Source organism: Astatotilapia calliptera, chromosome 12 (genome assembly GCF_964374335.1).
Source record: "Astatotilapia calliptera chromosome 12, fAstCal68.1, whole genome shotgun sequence".
NCBI classification, from domain to species: domain Eukaryota; kingdom Metazoa; phylum Chordata; class Actinopteri; order Cichliformes; family Cichlidae; genus Astatotilapia; species Astatotilapia calliptera.
Genome location: NC_137433.1, coordinates 2,791,633 through 2,808,676, shown reverse-complemented (window position 1 = coordinate 2,808,676; position 17,044 = coordinate 2,791,633). Strand labels below are relative to the sequence as shown.

The 17,044-nt window shown below is 44.8% G+C and overlaps 1 long non-coding RNA gene across 1 annotated transcript; it reads left to right on the top strand.

Annotated features, from left to right (window-relative positions):
- Positions 1 to 716: 716 nt before the first annotated feature.
- LOC145432479 (uncharacterized) lies at positions 717 to 2,043 on the top strand. The gene is made up of 2 exons (XR_013912777.1): positions 717 to 1,785; positions 1,873 to 2,043. It is a non-coding gene; the product is annotated as an uncharacterized LOC145432479 (long non-coding RNA).
- The last annotated feature ends 15,001 nt before the right edge of the window (positions 2,044 to 17,044 follow it).

Sequence of the window (17,044 nt, the reverse complement as noted above, 5' to 3'; positions counted from 1 at the left end):
TCATAGTAGCCATCTCACCCTCACCTCAGCCTGCTGCCCAGCTGGTGGCTCAGTCTTCAGTCCTGTCAGCCTCTCACCTTCATCCTCAGTTGGAGGTCGATATGCCGGCCGGACCACCTCTGCCATCATTTCACCCATCTGTCCCTGCATCGCTGTCCAGTCTACCGGGAGTGGCTGCCACACCATCGTCGCCTCCGGATCATCCATCTGTGGCTGAAGCGCAGCCGTCAACTCATCCGCCTGCAGTCGCCCCTCAGCCGTCTGCTTCACTGGCCGCTACCTCACCACCCGCACCTGCCCTGCCCGAGTGGGAGCTCTGCGGGCCCCAGTGGGTGCTCAGCGAACGGAAGGAGCTCGCGCTGCCGGAGCAGGAGCTCGCGCTGCCGGAGCAGGAGCTCGTGCTGCCGGAGCAGGAGCTCGCGCTGCCAGCCGAGGAGGAGCTCGCGCTGCCAGCCAAGGAGGAGCTCGCGCTGCCAGCCAAGGAGGAGCTCGCGCTGCCAGCCGAGGAGCCCGGCGAGCCGGAGGAGCTCGCGCTGCCAGCCGAGGAGGAGCTCAGCGAGCGGGAGCCGGAGCTCAGCGAGCCGCCAGCCGAGGAGCAGCTCAGCGAGCCGGAGGAGCTCAGCGAGCCGGAGGAGCTCAGCGAGCCGGAGGAGCTCAGCATGCCCGAGCAGGAGCTCAGCATGCCCGAGGAGCTCAGCGAGCCGGAGCAGGAGCAGCTCAGCGAGCAGGAGCAGCTCAGCGAACCACCAGCAGAGGAGCTCGGCGAGCGGAAGGAACAACCGGCGCTGCCAGCAGCCGAGGAGGAGCTCTCGCTGCCAGCAGCCGAGGAGGGACCCGCTCAGCCGGAGCCGGAGATCAGCGGACCGGAGGGACCTCCACGTCTAGCGCGGCCTCCTCGCCATCTACGTCCGGTGCGTCCACGTCAGTGATCGGCGCGTCATGGACCTGGTGCCACGCCTCGCTGTTGCTCACCGGAGCAGCGCCGCCGCCACCGGACCCGTGGCAGGCCACCAGAACCGTTCCGCCGCCACCGGACCCGTGGCAGGCCGCCGGAGGAGCAGCGCCGCCGCCACCAGACCCGTGGCAGGCCCCCTGAACTGTTTTGCTGCTGCTGCCGGACCCGGGGCCGTCCGCCGGAGCTGCTACGTCGCCGCCGTTGGGCTCGAGGTAGGCCCCCTGAACTCTTTTGTTATGTTGATGGGCCGCCTGAGACTGTTTTGTGGCGTTTTTTCTTTTTGTTGCTCCGCTGCGGGATGCGTGGTCGGACTCTGGGACTGTGACCTTGGGGGGGTTGTTTTCTTTGGGGGTTTTTGCTTGTTTTGGTTCTGCCCTCCGTCCTGGACCTCCCGCCGCCCGCCCTGGGTTGGTTGTACTGTTTTTGGTTTGTGTTTTTGGGTCGTCGGGAGCCGACCCTTAGAGGGGGGGTACTGTCAGGGTCCTGGGACTGGGCGACCCAGGATCCCTGGGCAGTCATGGACCTGTGTATTATTATTATGTATTTTTGGTGTCGTTTCTCCTTCTCTGTGCGTGTACATATGTGTGTTTCTCTGTGCTGTGTTAGTCTGTGTCCCACTCATATGTTTAGGCGAGGTATGGGTGTGTATGTCTGCGGGTGTGCCTGGAGGATGGAGCTCGGCCACCTGCAGGCCTGAGGGGTGTGGCCCTGCGGAGGGACTGGCCACACCCGAAGCCACACACCTGCCGCTGATCAGGGCTCGTCGGGGGAGCTACTTAGGAGAGTCTTGGAGCTCCCACCGACGCGGGATCATTGAGTTATCTTACCAAGTCAGTGTGTGTTAGCGTAGGTCTGTGCTGTGCGTATATGCCCGCCGAGGGTTAGTGTTGACGGCTGCGTCTCTGGTTTCCCTACAGGAGGAGGAGTGGTCCGGAGAGGCAGCACGCACGGGGGTGCGGAAACACAACAGCGGGGAGCACGAGCACAGATATCGGAGGGAAGCACGCACACGGGGTTCGAGGGAGCAACGGGGAGTTATTGTTTTTACAGCCTTTTCACTGTAAATAAAGAGCACTGTTTGCATCGCAGAGTCTGCGTTTTGGGTCCTCCTTTCCCCACATCCCCACGGTCTGCCAGCCAGACCGTGACAATATCGATTGGTCATCAAGAACACCTTCTTCAATCATAAGTGCATCCACAACGCAACATGGAGAGCCCTGGGCAGTAGATATGATTGACTATGTGTGCATCTCCTTTCACTGGCCAACAGCTATCCGGTCGTTAAGTCTGACGTCACTAGCCATGTCTGGGCCTAAACTCCGCTGCAGGTCCATATATCAAACGATCACTATGGCATTACTGAGAGTTGAAAAACTGTCTAAAGTCTTTCATCTTTAATAAAATGATCAGCGTTCTGCTCTACCAGGTGTAACAATTGAGTTTAACATCCAGGCATCCATGAAAACGGAATTTATGACATTTAACGGAGTTAGAAGTTAGCAGGAAGTTAGCTCGCTAGCTTCTATCTAAATACAATATAGCATGTCCTGACTGCGGGGTTTTGGAAACAAATTAAAACGTACAGCTCTGCTATCACTTCCAACATAGATGAAGACAGAAAACTAAACAGCAGTGACGTTTGTAGGGTTACTGAAGTTGGGCTAGCTGGTATATAATGATGTGCTACGTGACCGCTAGCGACACAGCTATGTTAGCATAATATAAACAAGCTAACTTTTTTTCCACTCGATAAAAGTTAACGTGAGTGTTGTCGGTGGTCAGGAACAAATGTAATCGCATGGCAGGATGCTGTAAAAGGACCAAACTTCAGCCAGGAGAACAACTGAGATAATCCATCCACAATACGAGGTTAGTCATTCATATACTGCTGCATGGGCTGGGCTGTAGTTACATCCTAAGGTTTTAAAAACTGAGCTTAAATAAATGATTAGCGGTAATAAAAGCCGAGGGAGGTCAACAGTGATCACTGACTGTTTTAGGAGCTTTTTGAGATTAAATAGAAGAAAATACAAAACATTAAACATGTTAACAACACAAAAGCCATATTAAACGCAGACTACTTTAGACCCGGAAGTAGGATTCGTCACGTCATCACTTAACAATCGGATGGCAATGATGTTGGACAGGAAATACTGGTAGCCGATAATCAAGGGATGCTTTGAATGGAGAGAAACCAGTAGCAGAGGAGTTAAAGCCATATTAAACGCAGACTACTTTAGGCCCGGAAGTAGGATTCGTCACGTCATCACTTAACGACCGGATCAGCTATGTCAGTGTTCCACGAGGAGCAGGCTCTGATCATCACCTTCTCCTTGGGAATTGCACACTCTGCCTGAAACGCCTGCCATCTCACCAGAAGCGACCCCGCCCCTTTAATGTTAGATGTCTGCACAATGCAAGAGTGACTTTCAGCTCCTTGCCCAGGAAACCACAGGTGAAAATCTGGATGTGCTCTGGGATGAATTCAAGACAAATGGTAAATGGTAAATGGCCTGTATTTATATAGCGCTTTACTAGTCCCTAAGGACCCCAAAGCGCTTTACATATCCAGTCATCCACCCATTCACGCACACATTCACACACTGGTGATGGCAAGCTACATTGTAGCCACAGCCACCCTGGGGCGCACTGACAGAGGCGAGGCTGCCGGACACTGGCGCCACCGGGCCCTCTGAACAACCATCACCAGCGCCGCAAACTCAAAGGTGTGCCGGCGACCTGGCAGCTTCGAGGAACGCTGAATCTCAGATCACTCCTGGAATCTTATTGACAAGTGCGAAATTGATCCAGGACCTGATGACGCTGGACCCCAACGTTCCAAAAGGGACACATGAACGAGCAAAGAAGACTTAGAGTAAACTCGCCCGACAGATCAAACACAGCTGCCACTGCAACAAAGTGTAAATAGATAGAATCAAAAGATATGAAGCCACGAGAAGCTAGAATGACACCAGGACTCTTTACTGCAGTTCGTCTGCGAACTGACAGGAGCTCGAAGTGGACATGGCATCCCTGTACGCAACAAGGATGGACGAGCCCTTCTTGCATCAGCCAAGGAAGACTAAAAGGGGATTGAACATTTCAACGGCACACTGAGCCAACCAGAACCTGCCCAACTGCACGACATGGGCGAGGTGGAGCTGGCGGCAGACGTCGCCGTCAACGTCGGCCCAATTGCTGTCAGTGAAGTGAAGAAGGTGGTACACCTACTCAAAAGAGGCAACGCAGCTGGGCTGGATGAGATATCTCTCAAACTACTGAAACATGGTGGCCCTGCGCTAAAGATTGCCCTCACAAGACTACTAAATGGCACTAACTGTGATGAAGCTGAAGCAATTGCTGCTGATCGCCAACAATGGAAAGCATTAGCTGCCCGATGCTCCGCACGGTGTTAGGAACTAAAGGCTGAAGGCCAGGTCTTCAAGCTGGCAGTAGTTAAACTGTGACTTTCTTCCTGTTAAAATGGAGTCTTCCTTCCCACTGTCTCCAAAGTGCTTGCTCATAGGGGGAAATGAATATTTATTTTCCAATGTTAGATATTTTAAACATGTTAAAAACAAGAATCACAGTATTCTGATAACCTCCGACACTTTATTGAGCACATTCAGCACATCAAATTCTTTGTTTTACTATGGAATCTCTCCTTTCAATCAAAAAAAATATTATCATCATAATCTAAACCAAGCACTTATCTGTCTTTAAGCATATCAAACCTATTTTGTATAGTGTGGATTGTAGGAAATCTGTCAAAAGTTACCTTTTTCAGCTTATCTAAAACGACATATTTAACTAAAAAATAAACACTTGAAACACTTGCTAGTGAAATTTGGAACACCCTTATCTAAAGAGATCACCTAAAGTTTGCCTTTTCAGCAAGCAGGCGATTTGTGCTGTCTCTCTTTTTCTCACATATATATATGTGGGTGTAGGTGTGTGTGTGTGTGTGCGCGCGCGAGTGTGTGTGCACGTGAGTGTGTATGCCTAGGTGTGTGTGTGTGTGTGTGTGTGTGCGCGCGCGAGTGTGTGTGCGAACAGGCTGGTGGATGAGGTCCCAGGGGGCTGGATTACCCCTTTGCATGCCCCAGGCCAAGCAGCTCTTGGGGGATTACTGTGAGACCTGCACCCTGGCTGGATTAGAGCGCTGGACCTCATTTCCATCTCCTTATTTACCTCAGCCCACCAGAGGAAACGCTCAGCTGCACAAAAACATGCTAATTGATGCTGAGAAAGCCACGGAGAGGTGCAACACTCACTCAGTAAGCTTGTTTTTTTGGGATGGTTTAAGGTTTAAAGACGAGTTGTTGAAAAATGCTTCTCAGTTAGCTGCTGAGATGCTGTCAACCTATTGTTGTGTATGTGTGTGAGTTTGTGTGTGTGACTAGGCAGCTGTATGTCTGTGCAAATGTAGATGCTTTAATTTTTACACGTTTTTGTGCATTTTAGTATTGTTGGTGTCTGATGTCTTTTTGTGTGTTCTGGTGTTTTTACTCGTAATCTTATTGGTTTGTTATCTGTGTGTGATGCTGTTTTATTCTGTGTTTGTGTGCGCATGTGTGTGTGTGTCTGTGTATTGTGTATGGATGTCATGGCGGAGGTCCTCATTACTTGGCGAGGTCGCATACAGACATGGCCACAGTGCGATGAGGACAGTTGGTGGACCTGTTCCTATTCCCGCAGCTCTTTAACGAGCTAGTGATGGGAAGAACAGCCCAGTTGCCCCGGCAACAAGGCTGAACTCCAACCTCGGAGGTTGGTAACCTGTATATATTAGGATCACAGGCATATGCAAATGGTCTGCCGCTCCTTCTCCCCCCCTTCTTTTTTTCTGCCAGAATGTCCTTCTTGTTCCATCCTGGACTTGACATGTGTGCTAACAGTGCCCTTGCTCTGAAGGGCGGGGAGGTGGAGGAGGGGGGTGGTTGGTTGCTGGGACTTCCATTAGTGATGGCTGAGATGACAGGGGCTCTCACTTCGGCTCGGACTCTGCGTATGACCCTCCACCCAGCAGAACAGCCTGAGTAGCAGGAAAGTGGATCATTAACAGAAAGTGTGTGCTCACAATGATTAGGCACACTTTCTTGGCCTGTATTTTCTGGCTATTTTTTGTCTTTATTTTGTCTGTCTAACTCTTCGTCCTCTCAGACCTTCTTATGTTACCATTTAAATATTTGCTACCTACCTTTGTCATGAAAAACCACATTACATCCATCCCTGAGAAACACGATTTCTTGTTCCTTCCACCATCAACAATAAGTGAGGCAACAAACAGGATATTGGAGGTTTTCAAATGTGTAGCAAACTCATAGCATTGAGTATATTATTATTTTTTTAAATAAGGTTTTTGTTGAACAACTAATAGTGCTCTTAACGAGTAACAACTGTGATTTGGCTCCGCAAAGAGGCATTAACAAGGAGGAGTAATCACACTCAAGAAATCCTGAATTGAAATCTATTAGAGGAAAAAAACTTGGTTTTTATATCGTGACCATTGAAATTATATACAGGGAGTGCAGAATTATTAGGCAAATGAGTATTTTGTCCACATCATCCTCTTCATGCATGTTGTCTTACTCCAAGCTGTATAGGCTCGAAAGCCTACTACCAATTAAGCAGATTAGGTGATGTGCATCTCTGTAATGAGAAGGGGTGTGGTCTAATGACATCAACACCCTATATCAGGTGTGCATAATTATTAGGCAACGTCCTTTCCTTTGGCAAAATGGGTCAAAAGAAGGACTTGACAGGCTCAGAAAAGTCAAAAATAGTGAGATATCTTGCAGAGGGATGCAGCAGTCTCAAAATTGCAAAGCTTCTGAAGCGTGATCATCGAACAATCAAGCGTTTCATTCAAAATAGTCAACAGGGTCGCAAGAAGCGTGTGGAGAAACCAAGGCGCAAAATAACTGCCCATGAACTGAGAAAAGTCAAGCGTGCAGCTGCCAAGATGCCACTTGCCACCAGTTTGGCCATATTTCAGAGCTGCAACATCACTGGAGTGCCCAAAAGCACAAGGTGTGCAATACTCAGAGACATGGCCAAGGTAAGAAAGGCTGAAAGACGACCACCACTGAACAAGACACACAAGCTGAAACGTCAAGACTGGGCCAAGAAATATCTCAAGACTGGTTTTTCTAAGGTTTTATGGACTGATGAAATGAGAGTGAGTCTTGATGGGCCAGATGGATGGGCCCGTGGCTGGATTGGTAAAGGGCAGAGAGCTCCAGTCCCACTCAGACGCCAGCAAGGTGGAGGTGGAGTACTGGTTTGGGCTGGTATCATCAAAGATGAGCTTGTGGGGCCTTTTCGGGTTGAGGATGGAGTCAAGCTCAACTCCCAGTCCTACTGCCAGTTTCTGGAAGACACCTTCTTCAAGCAGTGGTACAGGAAGAAGTCTGCATCCTTCAAGAAAAACATGATTTTCATGCAGGACAATGCTCCATCACACGCGTCCAAGTACTCCACAGCGTGGCTGGCAAGAAAGGGTATAAAAGAAGAAAAACTAATGACATGGCCTCCTTGTTCACCTGATCTGAACCCCATTGAGAACCTGTGGTCCATCATCAAATGTGAGATTTACAAGGAGGGAAAACAGTACACCTCTCTGAACAGTGTCTGGGAGGCTGTGGTTGCTGCTGCACGCAATGTTGATGGTGAACAGATCAAAACACTGACAGAATCCATGGATGGCAGGCTTTTGAGTGTCCTTGCAAAGAAAGGTGGCTATATTGGTCGCTGATTTGTTTTTGTTTTGTTTTTGAATGTCAGAAATGTATAGTATTCAGTGCTACACTGTAGCAGGCATCATGACATTTTGAAATGAGAGTCGGTGAATACAGTCACTTTGCACTAAGATCTGTAGCACTGCTGTATGCTAATGAGAAACACAGCAATACCATAGACGTAAAAATACTGAAATTGTTACTTTACAGAATTGCTAGACGAGCAGATGCTGGGGCAGAGGAAGCATGTTCACTGCAGACCAAGTAACCCATATAGTCATTATGGCGATTGCAAATAATCCTATACTTGGAAATAAACACTTGTGTTTGTTTTGATGTGTTTGAATAAACACCAGTACTTGAAGTTTGGATCCCTCCATGTTTACAGACCTATGACAGAAGTATGAGCTCCAACTGACATGGCCTATTGTGCACAGAGAAAGCAAAAGCCAGATGTGTTTTTTATTCATACCATCAGTGTTTAGTTGGTGCATTGTGTGCTTATTAATGTGATGGCTTGTGTTAACTGTTGGATACGAAAATACCGTTTTTACAAAGGTGTGGAGAGTTAAGCAGGGTTGTTCACTTTTACAAGAAAACTACAATGTTTTGCTGATTGGGTGAAGAGTTTTCTTATTTGTGTGTAGAGTTTTGCAAAAATAGCCAACAGTTACAAAAAATGTGCTCAAGCCATCAGAACAAACTGTATTACAGATGCCACTGTGAAGCGGCTTAGATGTGGGTGGACTCTCTGCCCAGCTTCCCTCATAGTCAGGCCGTGGTTGATGACATGGTCCACCAAAGTTGCTCTTATATTATCAGAAATATGGGTCTGTGCATGGCCTCCTTCGACCTCCTCCTCCTCCTCTTCCTCCTCTTGCTCTCCCTCCATCCATGCTTGCAAAGTTCTTGAATTGGCTACGCTGAGGGCTTTTTGTAGTTGGCTAATTGGTGTTCAGTTTTGCAAGTTAGTGCCTTCAGGTGTGTATTTGAGTGGTTGCAATTACCCGATGTGTTTTGTATTTTGGATACATGTGTTTTCCAAATGGCACCCTGAAATTTCATTTTGTGAGCGAAGTGTCTTATGTATGAAATAGAGTGTAGTATGCAGGACCATGTGTGTTGCATACAGGAGTAAGTGTGTTGCATAACTGCAACTAGGGTGCAAAGCAGCGCTTTTGTTTAAGGTATGTATGTGTTTGAGGGATGGTAACAAAAGCTTCAAGTTGTGTTACTTTAGTCTAAGCATGGGTTTATAGTGTTCAAGCAACGGGCAAAAACTGCTAGCAGGACAAGCACAGAGAAAAGTCCACAGGCAGATAATTTCTAACCTTCACTATACTGTTTCTGTACCGTGATTGAACACAAACCTTTCCTCTGCAGGTGATCAGTTAGCTGTTCACAACTATTCTTTCAAGAAGTTTGGAGAAGGTTGGAGATTGGCCTATAATTACCTAAGACTGCTGGGTCAAGTGATGGTGTTTTAAGTAATAGTTTAATTACTGCCACTTTAAAGGTCTGTGATATGTAGCTCATTAGTAGAGATGGGTTGATCATATTTAATTCCTTAATGAATCTTAGTACATATTTGAGAGTCTTGTAGGAAGGAGATCTACACATTGATTGTTTGGAGAAGGTGATTATTCCTCAGAAAGTTAACTCAGAAAGATCCATTAGAGAGAAAAAGTCTAAATAAATATCAATAGCATTGAAAGTAGGTGTACATAATGATCCGTGATCCAGATCCAGATGGTTATGAAATATTTAAAATACTTTGTGTTGCTCTTATGTTTTCCCATCAGTGATAAATAGTAAGATGATCTCGTTTTAAAGAGGGTTTTTCTTTTTCTTTTTATTGCGCAACAAACTCTATCTCGATCTTCTAAATTAGTGAGACATCATTTCCTCTCCAAGTTTAGGGTTGTCTGCTTTAACCTCCTAAGACCCGAACTCTTAGGAGGTTAAAGCAGAAATTAAAAATGGCATGCATTTTTAATTTCTCTTTAATATTTGGGCTGATTGGGACCCGATGAATGTAAAAACAAAGAATCACCAGATTTTTTCTTTTTTTACCTGATTTTTGTTTCTAAGAAAAATAAGAGCCACATATGAGGATATTCGTTTTAAATTTTGATAAAACAGAGACAGTATAACATCCTCGTAAGTGGATATCAGGCCCTTGTAGAGCAAAATTTAGTATTTTGGTCTAGACAACCAAAAATGTGATGTCCACATATGTGGACGCCAGGTCCCAGGAGGTTACGGTGTATATTTATACCAGTGAGGCAAGCAATTCTGATTTTAGACTTTCTTTTTCAGAGGAGCCAAAGTATGAAGAGTTGTACAGCGCGAAGGTATAACACGTTGAACAAGATAAGCAAACTCTGGGAGTCGAGTTTAGGTAGCTGCTCTGCACTGTGTTGGCAAAAAAGCATTGAAGAGGACGATCACAGTGGGTGAATTTTATCCTATAATATAGTTACAGCACTTTCAGAAAGACATCTACTGTAACGAAGTATATTCCCCACTGTTATGTAATCCATTATTGTAAATTTAATGTTATTAAGAATTTATCAGACAAAAGGGAGAATACTTTCAAATGTTCACTTTCTAATTATTCATATAACACTCATTTATTCTTCAGCCTTGAGCGCAGTCTCTACCTCAGTCAACAAATGTGTTTTATTCAAACAGAGAACATGAAGCTTGGCATGCTGTACAGCATTTTGAAGGTGCGTTTGTGTCCCAGTCCAAACATAACTGCGTAAATGAACCAGTGTTTGACTGTCACTGTAGATTTTGGGTGATCCAAATGACAACTAGATGTAAGTCCAGACTCCCCGAAGCAAGTTTTTAATATTATCTACAGTACTTGGGGAGGACCATCTTCACTGACTACAGTCAGCACACCAAATGGTGATGGAGGGCTTGTTTTTCCCGTGTCCTGCAACAATCAGATTCTTTAGAACACCAAATTATAAGATACACAATCAAGCTGCGTTATCACATTGCTGCCATAGATACTAGACATGTGATAATGCCCTGAAATAGGGATGCACCATTACCACTTTTTGGAAAACGAGTACATGCATTTCAGTACTCGCCGATACCGATACCGAGTACTTAATAAAAACATGATTTAAATTTGCAGGTAACAGCTTTAGTCCTATAATTTAACAAAAAACAAACAAACAAGGGACTAGTTTGGAATTAAGAACATTTATTTAAAATGAAAAGCATGTTGTATGCAACATATTACAGAATAAATAATTATAAAAAGATTTAATTTTAAATCTGTTCGTCTGTTTCTCTGTTTAGAAGTCTCACTAGCACAGTCACAGCTAGGATGACATCAGAGGCTAGTGCGTCGTAGATGCTCACTTTTTTAGTTATTTCCTCAAAGGGGGCGAGGATGGCAACAGTCGTCTCCATAAGAGCCCATTGGTGAGCGGCGAGATAGTCAGGGAGTTCATGCTCGGACACCCCCAGCACTCGCTTTTGCTCAATGAGGGACTGGAGCATGTAATACGTGCTGTTCCAGCGTGTCTGTACGTCCTGCTGCAGTCTCTTTATTGGCTGGTTGAGCTGTCCCTGAATGTCCTCGAGGCGGGAGTAGGCTAAGGCGGAATCTTTAAAATGCCCAACTATTTTCCGCCGCACTGCTAAAGCATCAGCTATGCTCCTCTGTGCTAATAAGCCCTCGTGAACAGCCAGTTGGAGCGTGTGCGCGACACATGGCAGACTTGGGAGCCCTGCGTCATTCATGGCTTTAATCATGTTTTTGGCATTGTCACAAAGGACAACATGTACTGATGTCTTAGGTATACCCCATGTCTGGAGCATTTCCTCAAACACATGCGCTATAGCCTGGCTGGTGTGCGAGCCGCGGAATTGTTTCGCATGTAATATGGCTCGCTGCGGCGTGAAACTCGTCTATCCACTGGGAGGTTAGGCTAATCAGCGACACGGGGCTAACACTGCTTGTTCAAATATCCGTGGTGAAACTAAATGCAGAGGAGGCTTGCAGCAGGCTGTGGATATGTTTTTTCACGGACTCGTGTAGTTTAGGCAGCTCCGTGTCAGTCATGTAGTGGCGGCTTGGGACATCATATCTGGGCTCCAGAACATGGAGGAGATGCAGGAATCCCACATTTTCTACCTCCGAGAGCGGCTGGTCACTCAATGCAATGTACTCGATAATTGCCTGTGTTATTTTCACAGCACGTAGATTGTCTCTGGACATTTTCTCTCGTCTTGCAGGAGTTTGCTGCAGCGTGGGTTGAGTTGGTTTAGAAGCGTGGGTAAACTCCTTGTACTCGTTGTCGTGTTGGGATTTTAGGTGCTCGATTAAATTACTTGTGTTAAATGCGCTACCTTTTGAGCCTCCTCTGGACAATTTTGCTGAGCACAATTTGCAGTCCGCCTTTGTTTTGTCGTCTTCATTCACTTTGAAATAGTTCCACACGGCTGACATGTCTCGCCTCGCCTTCTCCCCGCTCTAAGCTGCAGCCGGGGCCTGGGGGCGGGCACTCGGCGCCTGTGATTAACCCCTTACATGCCGCTCAAACATAGACATTTCTCAAACCGTGGTATCGGTCCTCGGTATCGGGGGAATTTTAATGAGTACGAGTACTTTAGAAAATGTGGTATCGAGGCCGATACCAGATACCGGTATCGGTATCGGTGCATCCCTACCCTGAAATCACTGTTCCAAAGCTTGCTGGCTTCATAGTGAATATGTGGGGACCAAACTGTTGTTGTGTGTAAGAACTTACACAGCATGACTTTACTGGAGTCAGCTAGCAATGAATGCCTCTGAGGACAACATCACAGTTATAACTAACAAATCTAACAACAGGAAGCAGAAACGATCAATAAAGAGGCAATTTTACCGAGTCGAAGCACAAATCAAACAGGAAATAAAACGAGTTCATCTAAATTCTAATTGAAGTTCAGTGTGATTAAAACACACTGAAGATTATTAAATTCAACAACCAGAAACACTTCACACCCAGTCGATGTCTTTTTGTCCAACAGTTCCTTTTCTAGAGTTTGATGTAACCTGAGAAGTTCTGTCCAGAGCCTCAAAGAAATCTTACCAGCAGTTCTACGAAACATCAGGATGTCTGAAAAAGCAGAAAGCAGGGAGAGTGAGAAGACTCACACATTCATTCAAATCTTACAGGTTTTATTGTACAACTTAGAAAATAAATGCAATCTTTGCCACAGCTAATTAGATTCACACATATAGCACTCATTAAAAAATACTAATTAAAAACAGCATCTACTACTATGAATGTCTGAATGTGTGATATTTAAGATAAAACACAACAAGACAACTTATGTTAAGTGTGTACGTTTGTTAAATGTTAACTTTATTCCAGTAAATAGAATTTCCAGGTTAATCATGCCGTAATATTTACATTTACCCTGAAACGTTTCTCGTGTTGTTTTCAAAGGACACGCTAAGTTATTTGATTATCAAACCATTTGAAACAATCATTCACTGATATGGTTTATGGAGGTCGTAAATTTGGCTTTGACTTGCACAACCAAATTTGTATCTGAATACAGTTTTTAATAAATGAAATACCATTAATATTTAAAATGTTTAAAATGAGGTTGAATATATTGATAAAACCAAAGTATCATGTGTTTGTAAATTAATGTGCTGGGTTGCCGCCTCACTTAACTGCCAGACTCTCCTTCACTGTTAATTGTTGTCTTCTAACATTAACTGTTAGCTCTGATAGCACAGACAGTGAAGTCAAAGAAAAGGTAACTTCTATGCTTTTGCCTTGTTTTTGCTGGTCTCATGAGATGAGCATGCTTTTTGTCCTCTGCTCACTGGCGTCACAGGTACACGTGGATTTCTTCAGCTTGTGCATCGACAGGAACCAGCCTCAATCTGCCAGTGACCTCAGCAGGAAATGTTTCAAACATTTACTCACCAACAGCTGGTAACTGATGACTGAAGGAGCTTCGATCCATAATGGAGTGTGAGGTTCTGCATTTGCAGCTACATGGATTTGTGCACGGAGAGGAATTACTTATGGCTTAACAATGAATGCTGCTTCAGTCTTGTACCTTTGTATTAAATGACCATCCTGAGAGATTTACTGTTGGAAAGTTGAGATTCTTCAAGCCCAAACACGAGCACTTTCCCTTAGCCGTAATTGCTAAATTTTCAGATGCATTTTCAGATTTGCATTTCAGTCCAAATGACACATCATTTTTGTACTATTTATATATAGTTTGTACTATTTAAATATCTTGACACTAGCTGGTTTGTTTTCAATTTGACTTAGCTTGCTTTAGTTTTTGTGAAAAAAACAACAACAACTGCAACTGAATGAAAATGCTACCTTGGCCTTAATCTATTATATATCATAGTGTTACATGAATTGTGAAAGAACGATGTCATTTATTCCTTTCATGCTGAGAGGATGCACAAAACGTTACTAATGATTAGCCCAGGGGTCTCACTTTGAGAACTATAGATCTAAGCGCTAAGGTCCAGGTAATTTGTCAGATAGCCTCAGAGCACTGACTTTACAAAGTATGCATCTACTATTACAAAAAGTCAAGAACTTGGTAAACACAATCCACAGGGCCAGCCTGTAGGAGTCACTAGTGAGGTAACAGTGACACGAGCCCTCACTTTGTTCCCACCCACAAATACTGTTCATTAAGATGGATGGAGTGCCTTGCCAAGCCAGGAGCACAGCTGCAGGGAATGAACTGTAAATTGGTCTCTCGGGTGGCCGGTAAGTGCTTTAACCCGCTTTTGGTCAAATTCCCCACTTTTTAAATGTGTGGTTGATGGACAGTGCTGTCCCATAATACAGCAAGTAACAGAAAGGATGGAGCTACTGGCAGATAGCAAAGAAGCTTGGTTCCATGTACATTACAAGCTTTTTATCATGAGGTCTGATAGTCATGCTTCCCTCCATTAGTTTTGTTCATTGGTTTGTTTCTGTGTCTCTCTTAGCTTCTTGCTGTAACTTGGATCAAGACCACACACACACACACACACACACACACACACACACACACATATATATAATTTATACAGTATTTATAAACTGTATTGTAAAGAGCAAACGAGAGATAGACTTACTGATCCACTTCACCACTCAGACTGGATGAGTGTGGCAGGATGGATGCAAAGTGAGGGAAGTTGAGACTTAAACTTTTCCAGAATGAAGCTGTGGAGTTGCCAGAAGGTAGAATACCAGATTTATAGGACAGGTGCAAGTACCTGTGAACTATGCTAAAGATGCCCAAAGGTCATCTACAGTACTTTCAGAGTATCCAGAAGGTAAGACAGCTGTTGAAAGCCAGCTGAACAATAGGAACGCGATCTAAACCATGAATCCATAAACTCTACTGGTCATCAGATACCCAACTGGAATAATAAGGTGGCCACAGGAAGAGATAGAAGCAAGATGACAGTATACTAAAACTCCTCATAATGGATGGAGGTCTTCACTCGAAGTCTACGAGCAATGGAAAGAGGATCAGTGAGTTTCACTCCCTCAATCCAGGAGTAAACACACAGCGTCTGTGAATACATCAGGAAGATGGCTCCCCGGGATGAGTTGCTCCAAGAATGGCAGGCAGCTGAAGACAGATGGTGATGAGGAACAGAACAGGAAGAGGAAATATCATGGATGACCAAGCCCCTATATGGAATGTTACATTGACAAAAAGATAAAGTGGTTGACAACAAGAAATCCTACCAGTGGCTAGAAAAGGCTGCCTGAAAGCACACGGCAGCGCAAGAATAGGCCCTAAGCACAAGATCCATAGGAGCGGGCGTGTACCACAGCTGACAGGACCCAGGTTCAGACTGTGGGTGGCTGTAGCTCAGTAACCAGAGCAGGTCATCTACTGATCGGAAGGTTGGTATTTTGACTGGCTGCCCCAATCTGCATGCCAAATATTCCTGTTACCTCAAGTTACTCTCCAATCCATCCATCAGAGTACAAATGTGTGTAAATGGTAGATAAATGGTAAATGGCCTGTATTTGTATAGCGCTTTACTCAGTCCCTAAGGACCCCAATGCGCTTTACACTACATTCAATCATTCACCCATTCACACACACATTCACACACACTGGTGATGGCAGCTACATTGCAGCCACAGCTGCCCTGGGGCGCACTGACAGAGGCGATAGGAAGATAGAAGATAGAAAGCACTTACGGGAAAAAGCACTTGTATAAATGGGTGAATGATTCATCTTGTATAAAATGTTTTGAGTGCTCCTGAGAGTAGAACAGCGCTGTATAAGCATCAGTCCATTTACTGTGCAAGAGACTAACCAACAGATAATACCAGAATATAAAATACAGGCTGGGACAGGATACACTGAGAGACAGAACCAAATGACTGGGATAGTGTAAAGAAATATATGTGATTTACATGGACTATAGTCTCAAAGTCCCAGTAGGAGACAAAGTTAAAGCTGGTTGAGAAGAGCAGGTCTAGGATCCTGCGAGACTTCAGGTTCGAGACAGACCTGCTGGTTTACCAGACACACTGAATCTGATTGTGGATTTACAAGGAGCCAATGAAGAGAAGTCAATGTAGGAAATAAATTCTCAAATACAGTGTTGTATTTGAGAAGATGCAGGGGTAAGGTTGCTCTAAAAAACTGTGCATAGTACAGGTCAGTCAGTCAGGTCACCTGGAAGTGTTCCATAGAGTCTCATCAAAAAACAATGGACACAGCAGTGTAGTCACCTCAGCCTGCAGGACAGGACTGGACCCCAATTACAGGGTCTATACACTTTGTGGATGAGACTGTTATCAATGCTTTTAATAGCATTTTTCAAAAGGTGGAAGTAAACATGAGAAAAGTACATAGCATCAAGGGCAGTTCAGGGTTGTTTTGGTTGCTTGATGAACTGTTACTGCATGGAGGAATTTGACATTTTAAACATCAAAGTAATGTAGAGGTTTTTTAATGCCTTGTAAGATTTCCAGTTTTGTAATTCCTGGATATTAAACATTCTTTCAGCGGAGGTTTAGCCCACCAGCACAATTTCCTTGAACTTGTGTGTACTAATCTTTGGCAATTCCTCTTGTAATCAGGATGTTCATGTCCTACTGTAGGTTGGTAAAGAGAAAACTATAGAAGAGGATCAGTGACTGCTTGGCATCTGTCTTTTTTCTTTAGTGTAAAACAAGAGGATGGAGAAATTTTGACCTTTATTTTAATACAAAGTTTTTGTTTTGTATTTGTGCCCATTCTATACCATCAAAATGTTAAAATGAGGATTAATAAGTTTCCAGATGCTCTTAATTGTGTTGTCTACAAATAAAGATGCAAACACAAAGTCATT